General features: G+C 40.2%; 1 long non-coding RNA gene across 1 annotated transcript; it reads right to left on the bottom strand.

Annotated features, from left to right (window-relative positions):
- Window positions 1-6,220: 6,220 nt before the first annotated feature.
- Window positions 6,221-11,719, bottom strand: LOC147584223 (uncharacterized). Its single transcript, XR_015255246.1, has 3 exons — window positions 11,635-11,719; window positions 8,621-8,812; window positions 6,221-6,361 (listed from the first exon to the last, which is right to left on the bottom strand). It is a non-coding gene; the product is annotated as an uncharacterized LOC147584223 (long non-coding RNA).
- Between the last annotated feature and the right edge of the window lie 10,636 nt (window positions 11,720-22,355).

Here is a 22,355-nt window from a genome sequence, read left to right on the forward strand (position 1 = left end):
GTACCCCTCTCTACCTTACCTCCCTGTGCGGAAGGAGGTCCAATTCAACGCACATCTGCTTTCCCAAAGGCAGAGCTCTTCCAAGACTTCCCTAGTGAAATGTGGGCAGATGACATAAAGCGGAGGCTGGTGTCTCCCTGCTTCGGGATGGTGGCAGGTGGTGTTCCTGGAGTACTGGAAGGGTCTTAGGTGAGATGCACAGAAGGGTAGTGAATGGCAAAAGGGCAATGGTCACTCCTCATTCCCCTGGTTTCCTACGGAATCAAGTAAAAGGTGAATCAAGAAATTCTTAGGTTTCCCATAAACCTGGGTCGACTACAGAAGAAGGGGGCCAGGGGGACCTGCTGGTTACTCTGTGGGATTTCCAACTGAAGTTAACAAATAGGTAGGAGGGTGAGAGAGAGAAAATGGCAGCGATGAGTGGAATCCTCAACAAAGGACGAGCTGGGCCCACAATGGCGCTGGTCAGTGGCTATCATGGATACACAGCCTAACAAGTGTTGACGTGACCTGCTGGCTGCCCTGGTTCTAAGAAGATCATCATTTGAATCAGCTGGCAGATTCCTTTTTTTCCCCAGATTTGCAGCAAAGGGTTAAAACTAGGGGGTGAAGGCTAGGGAAAGATCCTGGAGATAAGAGTATTCTGGGGTTGAAATTATAAACTAGAATTTTTGTAAGTATTTGGGAGCAAAAAAAAAAGTAAGTTTACTTATTTTTAAGTAAACTAAGTTTAAACTAGAATGAAATAAAGATAAGAAACCTGTTCTGGGCAGATTCTGTAGTGTGTGTCTGTGTGTGGTTAGGAGGAGGGTCTGAAGGAAAATGAGCCAGGGGTCTGGGGCCAAGAAAGGCACGGGTAGTTGTGAGAATAAGGCAGGCATTATGCTTGCACCAATCTCCCTTCTTCCCCTCTGCTACATTCTTTGTTCCCCCTCTCTGCTACTGATGAAACATTTCCCTTCCTCTTCCATGAAGTCATAAAGATTGAATGGGTCCAAGAGAAAGGAATTAGCTCACCTACAAGGTAAGAGCAAACTCAGGAGGGTTTTTTGTTACTGTTGTTGGTTTGTTTGTTTTAAAATATTTTTAAAGCAATACACTGGAAAAAAGCATTGAAAAGAGAATTCAGGAGACCTGTAATTGGGGACAAATATGAAAACCTCTTTTGGGCTCAGTTTCCTCATCCATAAAGTCTGGCATTTGGTAGCAATAGATGGTCTCTAAGATTTCCAGTACTTATGATTTCTGCTTTACTTCTTAGAACCGAAAGGGGCCTTGGCTAGCATCAGTTAAAATCCCCATTGTATATAAGAATATTCTATGAGACAGCCCAAGAAATGTATTGGATTTTATGAATGGATGCCTTTATACTTTAGTATAAATTGGTAATTACCTTGATATTATCTAAATCAAAACAGTGGTTTCTTCCAGCTATGCCTAAAATTCATATTACCTATCCCTTCCGTGTGTGACTACAGCATTAATCCATCAAAGGGCTCTGAGCCAGCCACAGGCTGAGTTTCCCTAAAGCTCCCTGCAGAGGAATATAATGGCTACAGACCATTGACACACCTCAGCAGACACCAGGGATGCTCAAGGATAAATACTATTAGGGTTAGGTTATGGCAGAGGCAGCAACAGACACAACCCTAAATCTCAGGGGCTCGGTAGCCATCAAAGTTTATTTCTCACTCATGTGAAGTCACATGGGTCAGCAGAGCTGACATTCAGTGACTCAGGGGTCTGGGCTCTCTCCATGTTGTACTGCCAGCATCTCAACACAAGATTCCAAGTTCATCCTTCAAGGGGTGATAGACACGGACAGAGAAGGCACACCAACAGTTAAGAACCAAAGGTACCATATCACTTCTCCTTGCATTCCTACCTGCCAGAACTCCATCACATGGATCTAACTGAACCGAAAGGACCCTGGGAAGTGGAGGAGAGCACGTGGATCTTCAGCGAGCGCCTCGCTGCCTCTGGATGAAGTGACGACGCAATCAGGGACATAAAGTCACCAAGTTAGGAGCTGTTTCCTGTCTGAGCATGTTTGGAGTGGGTGACCAAAAAGCCTTGGTTTTTTTAATCTGTGGCTTCTTTAAACTATTTCTTTTTCTTGTCAAAAAATTGTTTCAGCTTGGGAAAATTGAGGCAACTTGCTAGGAAGCAGGGCTTCACAGCTCTATTTCATCCCATCTCGAGAGAAGGTTGCCTTTAAGTGGCCACATTACACTGTTGATTCACGATAACTTTAAGCCAACGAAAACCCTCACACAATTGTTTAGAGAAACTGCTGCCAAGCCAGGCCTTAACATCCTCTAATTGTGCTGTTCACTTTGCTTTAAGCCTAAATGCAGGACTTTATATTTACTCTGTTAAGTGTCATCCTGTTATTTTCAGACACTTGCTTCAGGCCTCTGAAGTTTTTATTCTGTCATGTATTGTAATAGCTGTTTCTTCAGAATTTGCATCCTATACCAATTTGATGAGTAGGTCTTGTGTGTCCAAATGCAAGTTCTTAAAAACAATATGCCAGGGGCAGAGCCCCCCGGTAGAACACCAGAGACCTCCCCTGAGAGACATCATCACGATCCATTAATAAGCACAGTGGGTTCATTTGTTACACCCAGTTTCATTTTTCTTTCTTTCTTTCTTTGTTTTTGAGAGAGAGACAGAGAGACAGAGAGAGAGGAAAGGGCAGAAGGAGAGAGAGAGGGAGAATCTTAAGCAGGCTCCACACCCAGCATGGAGCTCTACATGGGACTCAGTCTCACAAACTGTGAAATCATGACCTGAGCCAAGATTAAGAGTGGGACACTTAACCCACTGAGCCGCCCAGGCTCCCCTGTTCCACTAGCTTCAGATACTACTTACCACAGTATCAACCAGTTGGCATTTCTCCAATTTCTCAAGGATTTCCTAAGACCTCATAACATGCCTGGATGAAAACTAGACTCACCATCTGCCTTCCTCAGCCACTCCTACTGCTCAGGAGCCTATTGGTTGATGGCACCACCATCTAGCCCGCTATGCTGGAAAACTGGGGCAATCCCAGACCCTCTCTCTCCCACACTTTCCTCAGAAGCAAACTGGTATGAAGATTAGACTGGTATAAAGCAGTGAAGTGTTGCCACTACTGAACTGGACTGTCTCCTCCACTCGCCCCTTATGCCAGGGCAACTGCCTCTAAGCTGCTCTTCATGTCTCTGGAACTTTCTCCTTCAGTGTATGCACTTCATCCTCACTAAAGTTCTTTCAGAACTACAGGTCACATCATGGGACACCCCTGAATAAAACTCACTGAAACCCTCCAGAGTAAGAATGATAAAAATATCTAACACATTGTTGAGCATGGGCAATGGCCAAAGAGAAGACCAGCATGGCTACTCCAAATGGGAACAGGGTACCTTCTACTCTTAGACCCTAATGTTTCTAGGAGGCACACTCCTGCACCCTCCACCTCCATCCCTCAGTTTGGGCAAATCCCACATTTGCATCTCAACACTCTAGCTCTCCTTTCTCTGTCCTCTCAAGACTCCTTCCCCAACTCAGAAAAGGTCTCAGTCCCCTCCAAGGCTGGGAAGCTGCTGCTTGGGTCATCGTGCAGTCTGCCCCGCTCCCAGGGAGAAACTGGCTCCTTTTTCAGGCTTTGCTTTACTGAGTCAGAGGCAAGGTTTTAGAATTCAAAAATAAATGAGTGAATGAATGAATGAATGAATGAATGAATGAATAAATAAATAAATAAATACAACAAAAGTGAACCCCCAGCTTCATCCCTCCCCCAATCACCAGGCTCTTAGACATGAAAGCTTTTAAAAGGCTTTCTTTTTATATTCTCAGCCAGATATTGACTCTGTTCTGGCTGGATTCTTGTGTGTCTTTTCTTCTTTGGGGCAATCAGCTTTAGTCTCTTGGTCTGGTTAAATGGCGAAAGGGCCACAAGGTAAAACAAGATTTTCTGAGAAAGGAAAAGAGTTCTCATAATATTTCAAAATATTATCCTGATGCTTTGTTGATCTGTCCCCCTACTCTACTAAATTCAGCTCCATGTGGGCAGGGACCAATGTTTTCTTGAAGTCTGTTTTCCCAGTGCTTCAGAAACATTAGATGGTCGTTAAATGCTTAATGATTGATGACTAAGCCAATGGACAAAGATAGACCATGTCAATGGCATTTTGCTAATCTACCAGTATGCTAATTTTGTAAAAAAAGAAATCAAATAATTTGACTTAGTTCCTCTGTTGGTGAGTGGCTCAAACTGCAGGAATAGGAAAATATATGCTCCTTTTGAATAGGATTTCAGAAACCACAGGGATTTCAAGACCACATCTGTGGTGATCAATTTTTGTACAGGGGAAAAAAAGAAAGGCAAATTCAATAAAACATTTGCAGATAGTGGTTAATTCCTGTGCACTGGGGATGCATAATGCTTCAAAGAGAAAGGATGTGTTTTATTGTCTTCTCACCTTTATGGATGTTTTCTCTCATTATCATTTAATGAATGCAATTTTATAAAAATAAATGAGTGGTTTTGTCCGGATCCTTTTTCTCAAAGTCTGTCCAGCTTATTGGGCTCCCCACCCCAGACTGGACCTTAATAATGAGTATACTAACAAAACAAAAAAGTAAAATCATATTTCCCAGGTGCTAACTATTAGAGCCTCTTCACTGTTTGTTTCTAAAAGGAATCTTTTTCTTTTGTGTGATTTCTGCTCTCCTTTATGTGACATTTCAAAATATACTATTGACCTTGTGTGGTTATTAACAGACTTCAGTGGATGGGTGCCCACAGCTGGTGCTGCATCTATGGAATGCAGGTAAAAGGAATTGCTGGGCTCCTGGAGGCAGCATGACAAAGAGGAGGTAAATGAATGAGTTCCAGGGCCAGAGAATACGGTTTGAATTACTGCCATGCAACTCGCTCTGAGGGAATTATTTAGTACTCAGAATATGACTGGAATATTTCACAGTAACAATGAAGGTTACACCACATCTATCGATTAAGCCAGTGACTTGCTACCTGGATCCCTTTGATCTCATTGAAACAAGAGCTGGGGGAGAAAGTGGATGGGAGGTTAGGTTAGCGTAGGGCACTAGCTACCTAGATGGCCAGGGCTGACCCAGCTAACCTGGCCTGTTGGGTGGCGTCCCCACTCTCCTCTCCATTCTCTTGTACTTTTCTCAGGAAAGCACAGCCTTTGCAGCTAGAAGTCCACGCTGAGCCTCCTGAGTGGTTATGCTTCCCAATGAGATTGGGCCCATTGGCTTTTAAAGCTTATCCATGGGTCAGGAAACCTTATGTTCCCCAGTTTTCAAATACTGGGTCGTCAAACAGACAAGTTATGAAAAGTACAAGAGAAGATTTTCTTAATGCATCCATGGCTACTATATTAGCTGTGTGTGTGTGTGTGTGAACAACTAAATATAGTGGGTTTTCTTTATCTCCTGGTTCCATTTTTACACCCAGTTCTTGAAAAGACATTTTACTCATTCTTAGTTCAGAAAAAATTAGGCCTGCTTTGCAGATCAGCTGTTTTCAATTATGTTACTCCACCCACTCTCTCTGTTTTTCTGGGCACTCATTTACCCGCTGAAGGATTTATAAGGCAGCCCTCTGCTCTTTCTCAGCCTCTGCGGTCACGCTGCCTCCACACACCTAATCTGCTCCTTGGGGAGCTTGCTAGTTCTGAGCCAGGGACGGTGCCAAGTAGAATATGAGAGTCCCTCTTCCTTCCCACCCCGTACTCCCAAACATTTGCTGGTAGATGAATATCAGCCCACAGAAGCTATTTTGCAAGAATCGTTATGTTTCTTCATATCTTTAAATCGGTTTAAATCTGTTCTGGGTCTCCCTCCCTCAAGGATGTAGGGAAACGTAAATTCCAGTCATTACTGGGACTCCCCACCTTCAAGGCCTGTGCAGGAACTTATACATTGCCCGATTAACAGGGTGGCCCCTCTGATTTCCGGCCACTGTCCTTGCTGCTTACTGCGGAGATGCTTGTTGTCACAGTCCCAAGGGGGCCACCAGCCCCAGCAGCCACCCTCAGGGTGCTGGAAGCTTAGGTGAGGCCGGGGCCCCCTGAATCCAGAGCCAGCTTTCCTACATGTCCTCGGCAGCTGTCCCAGGGGTCTCATCCCTCCCTCAGACTTCTGTCAAGGAGCAGTGTGTGATCCCTAATGTTAGAGGGACCCTCTGACCTCCACCTTCTTCCACTGTCTCAGGAGATCTCACCCACCTTGAAAGTCACTTCTCTCTCTTCCCTCTCTGGAACACCTGGCATAATTTCTTCAGAGGGTTTAAGCTTTCACAAAAGACAGGAAAGGCCACTGACATCAAGTCTTCTGTTGTGCAAAATCCCTGATGCAAGCAAAGTATTAGGATGCTTGAAATGAGAGGATGGAAAAATACAGACAGTAAGGTTTTTGCTCAAATATTACCATCCTGTTTGCTCTTTTTTAAACTAGTAAACGCTAGTTAAGAGAACCATCGGGGGAGATCTGGAAGGAAGAAGAAAGGTCGCTGTGACACAGAGGCATCTTCAGAGGTGCCCAGGCAGGTAGTCGCTGCCCCTGTAGTGATCTCCTGTGTTGTCCCGCAGAGAATGCTGGGGTGGGGTGGGATGGGGAACTGGGGGGGGGGGGGGATGTGGCCTCTAAATCTATATTGCTCCATTAGCAGTTCTTCATTTGCTCCTTTCATGTCCTCTTTCTTATTCATTGCATTCTTGTCTTTCCTCAGCATAATTTCAAGTTGGGTTCCCAGGTACTACATGACTGGTACAGAGTTGCCTACACTTTGTCAAGGTACCCCAATACCACCAAGGCCTAATGCTGAGTGGCTAGTCACTAGGTCAGCTTAATAAAGAAAATAGCCCACAACCCAGCCTTGGTAACATTCAGATACCCAGATAAGATCGAATGTGATTTGAAGGTTGAGCAATCACCCTGCAAGCGTTTAAGCCAGTTTAATCCATAACTGTCTCCTTCATGAAACAACATTAGCTTTTTGCTACAACCTGGGCTTCTCATGCTTTTTTGCATGATTGCCTTCTTCTTGCTTTCTTTCAAATTGTAGCAAATGTGAATTTCTGGGCCACTCACTGTTTTCCATTTCACTTATTTTACATACTTATATCTGTTCAATATTTATAAATATTTTAGCTTGTGAAAGCTGTTTAGTATCTTTCCATTATCTACCTTTGTTGTAGAACATCTGCTTTGTTTCATATGCTCAATACAAAAAAAAAAGTTTTTGAGCTAAACAAATATGCAGAAGGTTATACGAGTTTGCAGGTCACGATTTTCTGTGTTCTTTTTCCATCACAAGTTGCATTTCACTTCTCTTCTCCACATATTTTTATCCTACAGAACAGAGGTCGGCACACTACTTCCCGTGGGCCAAATCTAGGCTACACTTCATTTTGTAAATAATGTTTTGTTGGAACACAGCTGTTGTGCCCATTCTTTTAAGTGTTATCTCTGGCTTCTTTCACACTATGGTGTCAGTGCCGAGTAGTCACGATAAAGACTGTATGATGTGCAAAGCCTAAAACACCACTACCCAGATCTTCACAGAGGACGTTTGCTCATCCTAGCTGTGGGATAATAACACTAACCAAAAATCCTTTCTGTCACCGAATCTTAGAGTTTCAGAGCTGGAAAGAATATTAGTCTACGAACGTCACTTGACAGAAGATAAAACAGGCCCACACAAGAGACAACTTTCACTAAATGCTTATTATGTGCCAAGCACTGTGCCTCAGCAAATATTATCTCCTTGAGTGCCCACAACCAATACTATTTCTTGTGGTTTTTTATAGATGAGTAAATCAGGACAAAGAGCTTAAATAACTCACTCATGGCCACATAGCTATTATAATAAATGGAGCTGATGGTGCTTGGCTCAGGGAGTAGGACTACAAAAATTGAAAACAGAACCATTGCTTCATTCAGCCTCTAAGCTAAAGAATTTTCTGTAAGACCCGCAGAAAGTAAGTGTCAGAACTGAGGTAGTGCCTGCTTTCCTGGTCTCCCTTAAAATTCAGTAAAAGTCAAGATTTTTATTGACCTCTATGCTCTGTGACCAAGGAAAGAATGGGGCCTTCTTTGCCTGTCTTTCCTGAATCTTGACTAAAAATAAACTGACCATCGGCTGTGGGGTAGGACTTCCTGTTCAGGCGTCAGTTTTTTGCTAGGTGAGTCACACAGCTATGGCTGTTTCCTGGAAACTTCCTTGGGGTTTGACTAACTCCTGAAAAGTCTGCACAGAGTGGAAATGGACACCCGTTACAGGTCCCTCTGCTTCCATGAGGAAATGGGACTCCTCTTCCTCAAGAAATCTGTTATGGCTTAGCCTTTCCTGTGTTCAAAAAGTACAACAGAAACCACTATTTGGGGTGATAAAATTCATAGCTAACATTTCCAATAGGAACAACCTGGGGAAATATGCTGTAAGAATTACTGATTCACCGGAAAATTAAGTGTCTATTGATTACAATAATACCTGAAGCTTCAGGGTCATTGGGATCCACATGATCAGGACTCCCAAACCCTCAACACCTATGGCCTGGCCCTGCTGCCTTAGAAATGTATATTTCTCACTTTTTGTCAAACTTACCTTCGTGTTTTAACTTCTCAGTGTTTTGTAGTTTGGTTCTCTCCTTGGGTTTCTGATACTGTCCTTCCTAAATATTTTTTTCCTGAAATGAAGGCTTTCTCAGTGCTTAAACCAGGCTGCTCTTCTACTACAGAAAGTCCCACAACTGGGCAGGTTGTTGTCTCCATGTAAGTATTATCTTCCACTGGGTGCCTGAAATGGAACAACCTAGTAATCTTCTATTTCCCTAGTCAGTTCATATTTCCATCTCCACCTTGACTTCTTACCATGCTCCTGCTCTCTGACCCACCTAATCAAATTGGAATGCTTCAAATATCCACACCAATCTGTTTCATGTCCCTGTCCTGCCTTGCTCCTTACATTTGATAAGAAGCCCCTGCTCCTATGAGAGGTCAGATGTTTTCCATCACATCATATCTCAACGTCTCAGGGAACTTCCATGGACCATTTCCCCATCTTCAGGTCTGGATTAAAAGTCAAGTCACACGAGGGGCATCTGGGTGGCTCAGTTGGTCAAGCATCCAACTTCGGCTCAGGTCATAATCTCATGGTTCGTGGGTTACAGCCCAAACTTGGGCCCTGTGCTGACAGCTCAGAGCCTGGAGCCTGCTTCAGACTCTGTCTCCCTTGCTCTCTACCCCTCCCCCCCCCCTCAAAAATTAATAAATATTTTAAAAAACTAAAAAAACCCAGTCAAGTCACCTGAGCAGCAGCCTAGCATGCCAATTCGTAAAAGGTTAAAAGAAAATCCCTGGGATAAATCATTATAGAATTACAGTACCAGTTAATACAGGTTTTCATATATAACCATAAAATATAAATTGGTCCCCCTCCTACCTAATGGAAGTTAAAACCAGACAAAACAGCAAACAAGCAAATTCCCCTCCAACTCTGATCTACTACAAGTGAGTTTTTATGATCCCATCGCAGGATACAACCCCATAGTGTTGCCACCACACTGAAATTGACCAGTAGACAATTTTTTTGGAGTCAGCTGAAATCCTCAAACCCAATAAAGTGGAGAAGCATAAATGCGTATTTGACTTATGTGAAATCAATGAAGATGAGCCACCAACGGGAGAGCAAGAACAAAAATGAGAGCTGAGCAAGTAAGAATTTAAATAGTATGAACAATTCTGCCGGCTGGTCTCCTCACTGCTCATGTGGACCTACAACAGTGTTGTCAGATAGGAGGAAAACAAATCCCTAGGGTTAGTGGGATTACCATATTCCCTATACCCATCTTTATTATCTCATTCTTCATCACACAGGCACTGAACTCATTGTTATCGTCGGCATCCGTCCTCATGGTGAGTCACCATTATTACGACCAGAGCCAGGCAAAAATATGAAGGATGCATGGTGAGTCTTTAGTATCATTGTTTTCCTTTTTTTTTATGCTTCTGTTCTCCTTATCTTGCTATCCTATAATTTAAAATATGGTAGAGTTATGTTTTTAATGTGTATACTTTAATATGTCCTCTATATCACTATATATTTTACACACGTATATTTACATACTGGCATAGAGAAGCATATATACCATACCACATACACTATTCTACATTTGATGTATAGGATTCTCAAGGATTACCTTGAGAAAATATGATTATCACTTTGCTCTTGGGACTTTGCAACCCAATGTCTACATTAGCCACAACCAACTAAAACTACAGAGTAATGCTACCTTTTAGGAAACCTAATAAATGCTACTAAACATGTTATCTGATTTAAAAAATCACAATAGAAACCAAGAACTAGAGAATAACTGGGAACCTTTTTGCCAACAGGAAATCCAGGAAAAAGAACTTGAAAACATATTTTGAACAAAGCCTAAAGCTAACATGCTTAACTTCCATTCTTAGAATTACCAAATGACCAGTTTTGAGTAAAAACGCTGAAATGTAAGACGGTTCTAAGTAAGTTAAATGCTATATGTTTAGTGCCTCAAATAAAGCCCTTGTTTTGAATTGGAATTTTATAGGAAATAGGGTAGGCCATTTCCTTCAAAGGTATGCCATTTCCTTCACATGAAAGGTCAGTTTTTTCCCTGTCCTCATTAAATAAATTGTAGCCACATATTTAAATAATATCATCTTATTGAAAATTCAGATTATTAGCCTCTGTCAATTTTGGTTTGCCTCCTTTTTTATGTATCTTCTGGCATTTATTCTGAATTAGCGGTTTCCATCATACTCAAGCCTTTCCTGTGGTAAAATCAAATAAATCAAAAGACAAATAAAAATCTCCTTTGACCCCATATTCTCTCTGCCCAGTGTCACATCATATCACTTTCCACCCAAACTTAGCTAAAGCTATTTGTAAATTTGAAACTTGACTTATTCAGCCTTCTAAGTGGCCTCCTTGATTTAATTAATTCCTGATCCAATCCATTCTCCAAACCATGAATAACTTTCCTAAAATACAGATCTTATCATGACACTCTCAATCTTTTTTTTTTCTTAACTTTTTAATTTATTCTTGAGAGACAGAGCAAGAATGGGGGAGGAGCGAAGAGAGAGGGAGACACAGAATCTGAAACAGGCTCCAGGCTCTGAGCTGTCAGCACAGAGCCCAACGCAGGGCTCAAACCCACTAACTGTAAGGTCATGACCTAAGCTGAAGTTGGACGCTTAACCTACTGAGCCACCCAGGCGCACCATGACACTCTCAATCTTGAACTCCTCCTATTGCTCTCTGTTTCTCTAGGATAACATCTTAATTTGTGTGTAAAGTTCTATACCACATGGGGCTCACCACCCTCCTTACCACTCTCAGCCCTTGCTGCTCACTTACACCAGTGGCTCCAGCCCATCAATCTTTCCTGTTCAGTTCCTCAGTTGTGCCATGCTTGGTCTCTCCTCAAAAGTAACTAACTCACTCACCCTTTATCGCTCAGCCTAAATGTCTCTTTTTCATCAGGGTCTTTGTTGGGGTTCCTGGCCACATGCTGTCACTATACATCCCTCTTATAACATTCACCACATTTGTAATAACTGCTTTAATGCATGTACCTAAATTCCATGAAGGTGGAGACATATCTGCCTGTCTTCTCAACCCCTTTAACTCCAGGACTGAGTACAGTGCCTGGCAGGTAGAATGGACATGATAAATATTTGTGAAATAAGGAAATGATATTATGATCTAATAACATAAGGGTTCTATTTTGGAATCTTACAGATAAAACATTTCAAATTCTCAGTCACTCCTTTCTTTCAGGATTACTTCAGTTGGCTTTATCTTTCTAGAAGAAAAATGTTTTGCAGTCCTAGAATGTGTAATCTATTTAACAGACTCAGACTCTGCCATGAATGGAGAACATATTCAGTAGTCATTCAATAACAAAATCAGTGTTACTTCTAATTTAAAAAATGGAGATATAGGAAGAGAAAACCTTGAAGTTGACCTTCTTACATATTATCCCTAAATGATGTTTTAAAATTTTAACTCCAAAGTAAATACCAACAGTATAAAGAGTCCTCAAAAAATTAAAAATAGAACTACCATATGATCCAGTAATCACCGTACTGGGTATTTACCCAAACAGTATGATATACACACCTCTAAGTTTACTCTAGTATTATTTACAACAGACAGGATGTAAAAGCAAGTGAAAGTGTCTACTGATAGATGAATAAAGAAGATGTGATACACAGACACACACACACACACACACACACACACAAACACACTTTGGAATATTACTCAGCCATAAAAAAGAAGGGAATCTTGCCATTTGAACAACATGGATGGAGCTAGAGTATAATGCTAAGTGAAATAATCAGAGAAAGACAAATACCATATGATTTCACTCACATGTGGAACTTAAGAAACAAAGCAAATGAACAAAAAAAAAGAGACAAACCAAGAAACAGACCCTTAACTACAGAGAGCAAATTGATGGTTACATAAAGAGGGGAAGTGGGTAGGAGGATGGGTGAAATAGGTGATGGGGATTAAAAGTACAGTCATCATGATAAGCACTGAGTAGTATATTAAATTGTTGAACCACTAAATTACACGCCTGAAACTAATATAACACTGTATGTTAACTATGCTGGAATTAAAAATTTTAAATTAAATTAAAAATAAAATATTAAAAGTATTAGAAAATGTTTAACAGACTCTAGATACTGCATAGGTATTGGAGAGATACTTACATAGTTCATCAAATCTAAAAGCCATCAAAGAAAACATGGTATATAAAAATTTTAGGGGTGCTTGGGTAGCTCAGGGTCATGATCTTGCAGTTCGTGAGTTTGAGCCCCGCATTGGGCTCTGTGCTGACAGCTTGGAGTCTGGAGCCTGCTTCAGATTCTGTGTGTCTCTCTCTCTGCCCCTCCCTTGCTCGCACTCTGTCTCTGTCTCTCAAAAACGAATGTTAAAAAATTAAAAAAAATTTAATCCTGTATGGAGAAAGATATCATAAACAAAGTCAAGAAAAAACTTAATGATCAGGAAAAAAATATTTGCAATATATAATCCAGAAGAAAATGTGGTATATGCAATTGTATTCATTACCTAGTTCTGCAAAAGAAATAACCCCAAAACTTAGCATCTTGGAGCAATACTTCTTACTCTCCATTTCTGTGGGTTAGGAACCCAGGCACAAATTAACTGGGTCCTCTGTTTCAGGGTCTTCTATAGGCTGCAAGTGAGATGTTAGCCAGGCTACAGGTTCATCTGAAGGCTTGAATGGGAAAGGATCTTCTTCCAACCTTACATAGATGTTTGCAGGATTCACTTCTTAAGGACTTTGGAATAAGGGTCTCTGTTTCCTTTTTTTTTTTTTTTTTTTAATTTTTTTTAACGTTTACTTATTTTTGAGACAGGGAGAGACAGCATGAACGGGGGAGGGTCAGAGACAGAGGGAGACACAGAATCTGAAACAGGCTCCAGGCTCCGAGCTGTCAGCACAGAGCCTGACGCGGGGCTTGAATTCACGGACCGTGAGATCATGACCTGAGCCGAAGTCGGACGCTTAACCGACTGAGCCACCCAGGTGCCCCAGGGCCTCTGTTTCTTAAGGGCTATTGCCCTTTAGCTCTGTGCCAGGTAGCTTTCTCCATCAGAGCAAACAGATGAGAACAGCCACAGAGAGAATACCAGCAAAATGGAAATCGTGTTCTTTTGTAACCGATCACAGAAGTGATATCACATCACTTCTGCTGTACACTAATCTTTGGAATAAAGTCCACACTCATAGGACAGGATTATACCAGGGCATGAATAACAGGATGGGAGTTTACTGGGAATCACTTTAGAAGGCTACCTACCACAATAAGATACATGTTGCTTTTACAATTTGGTTAGAAAAATATAAACCTGATACAAATGTGAGCAAAAAACAGGGATGGGCAATTCACATAAGCTGGGCAATTCACATAAGCGCAATGCAAATGATCACTTTGCATTTGAAGATCTCCTCCTCCTTTACAGTAGTCATGGAAGTGCAAATCCAAGTGGCAAAGAGAGGATCATACTGAATCTCAGATAAGACTCAGATTAATTTGTAAAGATGAGGAGACAGCACTCTCAAACATTCATTGTTAATGAAAATATGAATTCTAAATTTCTAGATTTAGAAATTAGAAATCTAATTTCTAAAATTAGAAATGCACATTTCCTTTAACTTAGAATCTAACCCGTCAAATTAAAAGCAAGAATTCACCCCCCCCCACACACACACACACGCATTCTTATGGTAGTACTGTCTCTGCAAAAAAAGTGGAAACAAAATGGAAAGTCATCAGTAGGGAAATAGTAAAATAAAGTGTGATATGTGTATAATATTATGTAACCAAAGAGAATAAATTAGAGGAAGAGAATACATGCCACCCCCCACCAAGAAAAGGAAGAAAGAGGGAGAATGGCAAATAAAGGTGGCACCAAAAAGCTTAACTGTGAGAACAAGCATGAATTTATATAAAATTATATTTATTTGTGGCTATGTGAACAAAGAAAATAGATTAATTTTTAATAGGTTAACTCTGTATTAAGTGACTTGGAGAAATGTTATCATGCTTTTATGAGTCTACTTTGAAAATCAACAGCATGCAAGAAAAAGGTACGGGAAAATATGCAACAAGTTTTTAACATGGATTACCTAAGGTGAGTTTCTAAGGGGAAATAGAAGGAGAGGTTGAGAAGGGAGCTATGTAAAACACAAAACAAACACCAGACTTTTATTTATACATAAAAGTGAATATGATTTTAAAAACCAGGTAAAATTTTATCTGAATCATATAAGATAACAAGATAAATGTGTATACGTTCCTATACGAAGAAGAACAAGAAAGAGTCACCAAAATGTTCATGGTGGTTGTGTCTCAAGACTGACAGTCCAAGTAATTTCTATTTTCCTTCTTGTAGTTTTATATATTGACTCATTTTTTAAAAGCCTGTATTATTTATGTAATTAGAATGAAACATAGTTAGAAATATGTTTATACATGTGTATGTTTTGTATACATATGTGCCTATAGAGTCTGTTGTAAGTGATGACTGTGAAATGGGTCTGAAACGATAGCCAAGATTTCTACAGGCAAGAGAGGAGGAAGAGGGCATTTTATGTAAAAGACACATAGAGAGAGAGAGATGCTGACTCTGAAATGTGTAAAGTCACAGGGAGGGAAAACAAGAGGCCTGACTTGACTGGCTCACAGGGAATGGGAGGGGTAGGGTCGGGGGGAGAGTAGGAAGAGTCTAAGTTGTACTGAGATTGTGAAGGACTTTACAGATGGTTCAGACTGTATCTAGTAAGCCATGGGGAGCACCACCTGAGTTTAAGATGGCATATAAAAATCTGTTGGAAGAGGAATATGGTCCTGGCATTCTGGACAGAATGGCGAACAGGGGCCTGGAGACAGGGAGAGCATTACTGAGGTTAAGTATCTAGAGCAAGCATGAGGCAGTCAGGGCTGGAAGTGGGTTATGTCAGGGGAATAAAGGGACACACTGAGTATGGCTTAATGATGGGATTCCTGGCGTGAAGATTTTGAGGAATAAAACATCTACAAACACCAATTATACAAACACACTGCCTTTGTCCTTTTGCTGGTACAATAGAAGATGTGCTAACATTTCTGTAATGACTAAGAATTGTGTGTATATACAGCACATTGTGTGTATATATAGACCTTTATCATTTATCAAGGACTTTACTGTCTAGGTCTTATCTTTACAACAATCTAATAAGAGGTGGAAAGAAGAGGTGGTGTCCTCCTTCTCAGATGAAGAAGATAAAGCTTCAAAAAATTAAGAAAACGACCCTACCTTATATAGTTTAATGTCAACCTAAAGATTTGACCAAAACCTGCTCTTTGATTTGGACTTCAACCTTAGCCTTTGGAAGGCCTCCATGGTTTTTAGCATTTTGGACAATATGATCCATGATAATAGGAACCACCAGGGTATAAACAAACCTAATCAGTGTAATGACAGTTAAACAAACAGGACACACGACTTGAGTTTGTTACTAAAGCTGAATATTCACTTTCAAATATAGGGGAGCATTCTAGACATAAAGTGAAAATTTACTTTGCTGGAGGGGTTGTGGGTGGGGGGATGGGCTAAATGGGTAAGGGGCATTAAAGAAGACAGTTGCTGGAATGAGCACTGGGTGTTATACATAAGGGATGGATTACTAGAATCTACTCTTGAAATCACTATTGCACTATATGCTACTAACTTGGGTATGAATTAAAAATAAATAAATATTTAAAAAAATGAAAATTTACTTACATACTTCACATGTCAAAATTCTAGCAGGTAGAAAATTCTGCAGTTACTCAACGATGGCTCTGAAAACTGCTATTTTTATGTACAATTTTAAGTTGATTTCTAAAAACACTCAGACAACATTTTCTTAAGCAGTGCACAAAGCTTCAGTTTGGCACTGTTTCAGTAAAATTAGATCTTCTGGTAGGTGATAAGGGAAGATAAGTCCTTACCTTAGTGAATTACTACTAGCGCGAAAAGAACATTTAATATCTGGGTGACAGCATCACTATTAGCCGCTATTAGATACTATTAGTATCTGAAACTGGAAGGACTGTCCAAAAAAATGTATGTTGTTCCTCAATGAACCTAAATGGGAAGTTTGTGACTATTTGGTATTGCAAATTTACAGTGTAGTAGCAGTAGAAGCAATCTAGTAGCTGACAGTACTGAGCAATTATCATTCCTGTAACATAATGTCAACTTCTTAAAACTTGTCAACTAGAAACTTGAATAACAAAATTATCATAATAATTAAATTGTTGTTGGACTGGAAATTCATTCTGTGAAATTCATTCTATGGAAATTTAGATTGACCCTGGCTTTACTGAAATTTGATATCAATGCTTAACTTTGATTTGATATCAACACTGAGCACTTTGCATCCCACTGAACAATTTAATATAACTAGTTAGTAACTGTGCATCCCAGAATACTTGCTTCCACCAGTCAGGAAAGAGATGGACACAGAGAAATACTGAGCTTTCCAAATTATTTGGATAGTACTGTTTCTCTTATTGATACCAGAGTCCCCTCAAAGCCTCACAATTAGTACTGATATTATGGCCTGTTTGAGTCATCCAGAAATAGAATTTGTATTTCCTCGTAGAACCCCTGGTCGACTTCATGCCTTTGGCAAAAAAGCCCATGTGTTATTGTCAGCATTAAGGGACTTGTGTCTGAAAGGGTAGCTGATCCTGACTTCGATTCTTATGCAACGATAAACACAGTATTATCCAGAATAAACTGCAACTGATCTAAACTAATTTCTTGGAAAGTGTTCTAGGTATTTTCCAAAAAAGACTAGAGAAATATAGGAAGTTAGCCAGCTTGGCATCGTTTATCTGAAAAACCTGCCAAAAGTCTGGCCCCATTTGCCAGTGTCAATACTCTCGAGTGCAAACATATTCTTGTGCGAGGGACATTATGTAAGCTAGAAATTAATCTTAATTAGTCATTCATTGTCCAAGGGTGGATGCTGCAGAAGAAAGCCCAAGGAGTTTCAGAATCAATATATTTCAAAGTCTCTTGTGGAAATATGCTTAACTACCTCTTCAATAAGGAAGGCCCTTGTAGAACTTGTCTGAAACCATGTTCAGGGCTGGTCCTACCACAAGGGGTTCCAGCGTCTTCTTTGTATCTTTGTCTAAAGCACTGGAACCACAGATGTGATCGAAAACCTTTTGCATTCAGCTACAGTGGGCTTTATTCCAGTTATCCTCTGTCTACATTGCAGCAGCAATGAGTAGAGTGGAAGTCAACCTGAAAAGGTCAGTCCTAGTTCAGCTTTATTAAGTAGGAAGAACATCTTTATCTCTAGGATCTTATAAATTTGAAAGCTTCTGTTGTTCACAACTAGCAATACGGATATAAGGCTAATACTACACTATCAAGTCATGTCAAGACATAGCATGACGTCAATATGGGATATCAAGATGTCAGTGTGACATGTTTAGGAACAATAATTCTTTAGCACTGTCAGTCAGAAAGGAATCTTCCACTTTTAGTGGAAATTTGGGCAAGTCACTGTAACTGGGGTTCACTCGCTGACTTACTACCCACCATGGGGGGTGGGGTGGGGCTGTTCACAAACCCTAAAATTAATCTCTACAAGAATTTATCTAGCGTACCTTATTGAAAAAGTCCCTTAAAATACCAACCAATGCTTCACCTGCCCCTTCCTATCCATTGCCCTTCCTTCTGGGATTAAATACAATCCATCTCTCTCTTTATAGCTCACACTCAAAACTCAGAGATCCGAGAAGAGAAATGAGAAAAGACACACAAAAAAATATCTTCCTAAGGCCATGGCCTCATTTCCTTCTGGCTTGGCTCCTTGTCTTTGAGCTCCAAAGAATGTGGGCAAATGTTTGTGTTTGTGACTGAGTTAATAGGAATGAAAAAATGAAGAGGAGGTTCAGTTTCCTCTCGTCAGTTCAGAGATCAGTTTCTGACTTGGCTTTTCTACATTCTCTAATGTAATGGGCCTGCCCAAGAGAGAAGAGAACAAAGAAACTTGGATGGGAGATCATGTCTTCATCAAGCCAAGACCACTCAGTGTACTAATGGAGGACAGAGAGGCCAGGCAGGGCCATAGGATAAGTATTCAAAAACGCATCTACTTAGACATAAGAAATGCTATTCCCAATATCTCATTTCTCTAAATACTCTCACTTATATAACCAGAAATTCTTTTCCCCTTCGTTAGTTCTACTTTTGTAGCTTCTTCTGAAAATGATCACTTGTTTCTTTTCAGTTTTATATCTTGCATTAGGTCATTTTTCTAACACTAGCGATGTTAAAAGCTGTAGATTTTCTGCCAGAGAGTTACTCATAAATCTCATTAGTATTAAAAATTTAAAACTTCATGAAATTTGGGCAAAACACAAAACTACTATTGTCAGGATGTTTGAAATCTTTTGGAAATGAATATAAGACTTTAAATAGGTAACATGGTGACTAAAGATATTAGTCATAGTAATAGCTGTCATTTATTGAGCACCTACTATGAACTTAATGGTACCAATGGTCAAGTCCAATTAAAACAGCCTCTATTAAAGGATAAAAGGTATTTATTCTTCAACACAAAAGAATGGGTCTTTTCAAAGTGACTTCTGGAAGGTATCTAAGAAACACAGAAGCATAGTTTCTTTGTGAGCCCTGTCCCTCATACCAGAAATGGAATCATGGAGGTTTTGAGTCATTAAAAAAGTACTGGTCGTGACTGATGCCAAATAGTGGTGTGGAGAGGCTAAGAGAAGAAGAGTTGGCCCAGTTTTGCCACCATGATCTTGTGGATTTTCACAGCCCTTAATTCCACAGTGGGGTCTGGACGTGAAAGTCCAGAGTCAGCTAAGAAAGGCAGTGGACAATTGGATAATAACAGGCTGGAGCTCCAAGGAGAGCTGGCAAGGTGCCTTTTTAGGTGCTTCTGGCACACATTTGCCATTTTTCCTACTCTTTACCTCTAGACTAATTTCAAATAATAATATCTAACATATATTCAGTATTTGTTTTGCTCCAAAGAATTTACTATATTATCTCACTTACCCAAATAACAACTTATGAGATAGCTAATATTATCATTCTCTATTCACAGATACAAATACTAACGTTCAAGAAGGTTCAGTAACTTGCCCAAGATTACACTGCTAGTAGGTGATGAATCTATGATGTCTGACTCCTAGTTACTGTGATACACCCCCCTCCCTTGCTGTATCACCCTTCAGACTGCCCTATTCCCTATGTGCCTACACTATTTCTTGAGCAGTTTTCCCTCTCTTGCAAGTTAACAAGTCACATTACAATTTTTGGAGATTATATCCCACTTGGGAAGGTCAGACAATCACTGGTGCGTTGTAACTAGAAGTGGAGATGCCCCTCCCCAACCAGGGTAGGTACACATAAAGTGTCAGCTCTTTCCTATGATGAGGCCAACCCACAGCATTTGTGAGGATAAGAAACCCAAGTCATCCAACAATCAACCAGAGTTCATTTGTAATAAACACAAGAAACACAATAGGTTATAACTATGACAAGAGGCACTGCAAGATCCAAAACTACCTCCTAAATTACCAGTCTTGCTACTTCAGGAAACAATAATGTACATGTTACTAATATAGTACTGGTTCCAGTGACATGGTAGATTGAACTAACTGATGTGTAATGTTCTCCTAATACAATTACATAGTGAACAAAATATAGTATAAAAATTTAAATCATAGCAGAGCTCAGAAAAGAAAAACAGTCAAGTTCCAGAAATAAAAAGTGAATCCAAAGTCAGAGCTCTGAGAAGGTGCTGTTGTACAAACCTTGATGCAGGAAGCCAGGCCTCTACTGTCGTATGGCTTCACCATCTTTATGATGTAAGTTTCAAGGCCACCGTGCTTATTTTCCTCAAGTTGATAAAGAATACAAGAGCACAGGGGCGCCTGGGTGGCGCAGTCGGTTAAGCGTCCGGCTTCGGCCAGGTCACGATCTCGCGGTCCGGGAGTTGAGCCCCGCGTCGGGCTCTGGGCTGATGGCTCAGAGCCTGGAGCCTGTTTCCGATTCTGTGTCTCCCTCTCTCTCTGCCCCTCGCCCGTTCATGCTCTGTCTCTCTCTGTCCCAAAAATAAATAAACGTTGAAAAAAAAAATTAAAAAAAAAAAAAAAAAGAATACAAGAGCACAGAGGATGCCCTGTTGGAAATTTTATGGATTTTATGGAAATTTTTATGGATAGGCCTAGAAATGGCCCACACAACTTCCACTAATATTGCCTGGAACACACACCTGACAGCAGCTGCAAGTGTAGCCTAGCTGTGTGCCAGGAGGAGGAAGGGCGGTATTTGGAGGTTAGAAGTCCACATCACAATAAGCAAAATACTTCTACACCTTCTAGATAAATGGAAGTTGGAGAAAGAAGTAGAAACTCTTTATGTCTCAAGTGCTTACATGTTCAGAAAGAGAAATTAAGGAACTTTACAGTAAATTAATAGTTGAAAGAAAGTCTTTCTCTGTGGGGCCATGGTTGTACCAAACTCTCATGTCTGTAGGTCGATCCCATGTCTTCATACTTCTTCATCGGGGTGAAAGAACAGTATCCAATTTGACAGCAGAGAAGGTTGCTTTACTTTTCCAATAATGAATTCTTATATGCCTAATAAAGTTATTTCTGGATGCAGGGAAATAGGTTTTCCCTTTACTACTCAAAATTGGCACGTACTTGCTGCTTTGTGTAGAAAGCTATGAATGTGTAGAATTCAGAAGGTTAAAATATCTGCATATGTTTTTAGAGATAAATCAGTTCAAGTGACAAGGCCAAATCTACTGCATTACAGATATATTTAGTCATATGAAAACATTAGTTTAATTTTTATATTTTTGTGCATTTTCTTGGTATTCATCTCACCTAAGAGTTTAGTTTTGCACAAAGGTTTAGACTTGGTTTGATTTTTCCTAGTTGGCCCTAAGATTTGAAGTTCGTTGGCTAAAGATGTCAAGTAAGAAGCTAAGGAGTAAGAAACAAGAAGGGGGAGAATTTACTTGGTTTTATTTTCCCTGTCTGGAGGCTTTTGTGAGTTTCTCTTTCTTTATCCATGGTATATGAAAATCCTTAAGATGGCCTGACAGGCCCCTTGGTCTACACAGGGAGTCTCACTGTCCTACAGAATCACTGTTTGTTCTTCCTTTTTCCCTCCCCCCCTCCCTTCCTTCCAACTGACATATAATTGATATAGAACATTGTACTAGTTTCAGGTGCAAAACATAATGATTTGACATATGTGTACGCTGCCACAATGTTTAGTTAACATGTATTACCACACAAAGTTATGATTTTTTTCTTGTGATGAGAACTTTTAAGATCTATTTTCTTAGCAACATGCAAATATACAATACAGTATTATTAACTATAGTCACCACACTGTATATTACATCCCCAGGACTTATTTATCTTATAACTGTAAGTTTGTACCTTTTGACCACCTTCACCCACTTTACTCACTCACTCCCACCTCCCACTCTGACAGCCACCAATCTGTTCTCCATATCTATGAGTTCATTTTTTGTTTTTAAGATTCCACATGTAAGTGAGGTCATTTGTCTTTCTCTGACTTATTTCACTTAGCATCATGTCCTCAAAGTCCATCCACGTTGTCATAAATGGCAGGATTTCCTTATGGTTGAATAATATTCCATTGTATATATGTACCACATTTTCTTTCTTATCACCATGTTTCTTCCTTTACCTTGCCC

Source organism: Puma concolor, chromosome A1 (assembly GCF_028749965.1).
Source record: "Puma concolor isolate L17-30 chromosome A1, mPumCon1.1.hap2, whole genome shotgun sequence".
NCBI classification, from domain to species: Eukaryota; Metazoa; Chordata; class Mammalia; order Carnivora; family Felidae; genus Puma; species Puma concolor.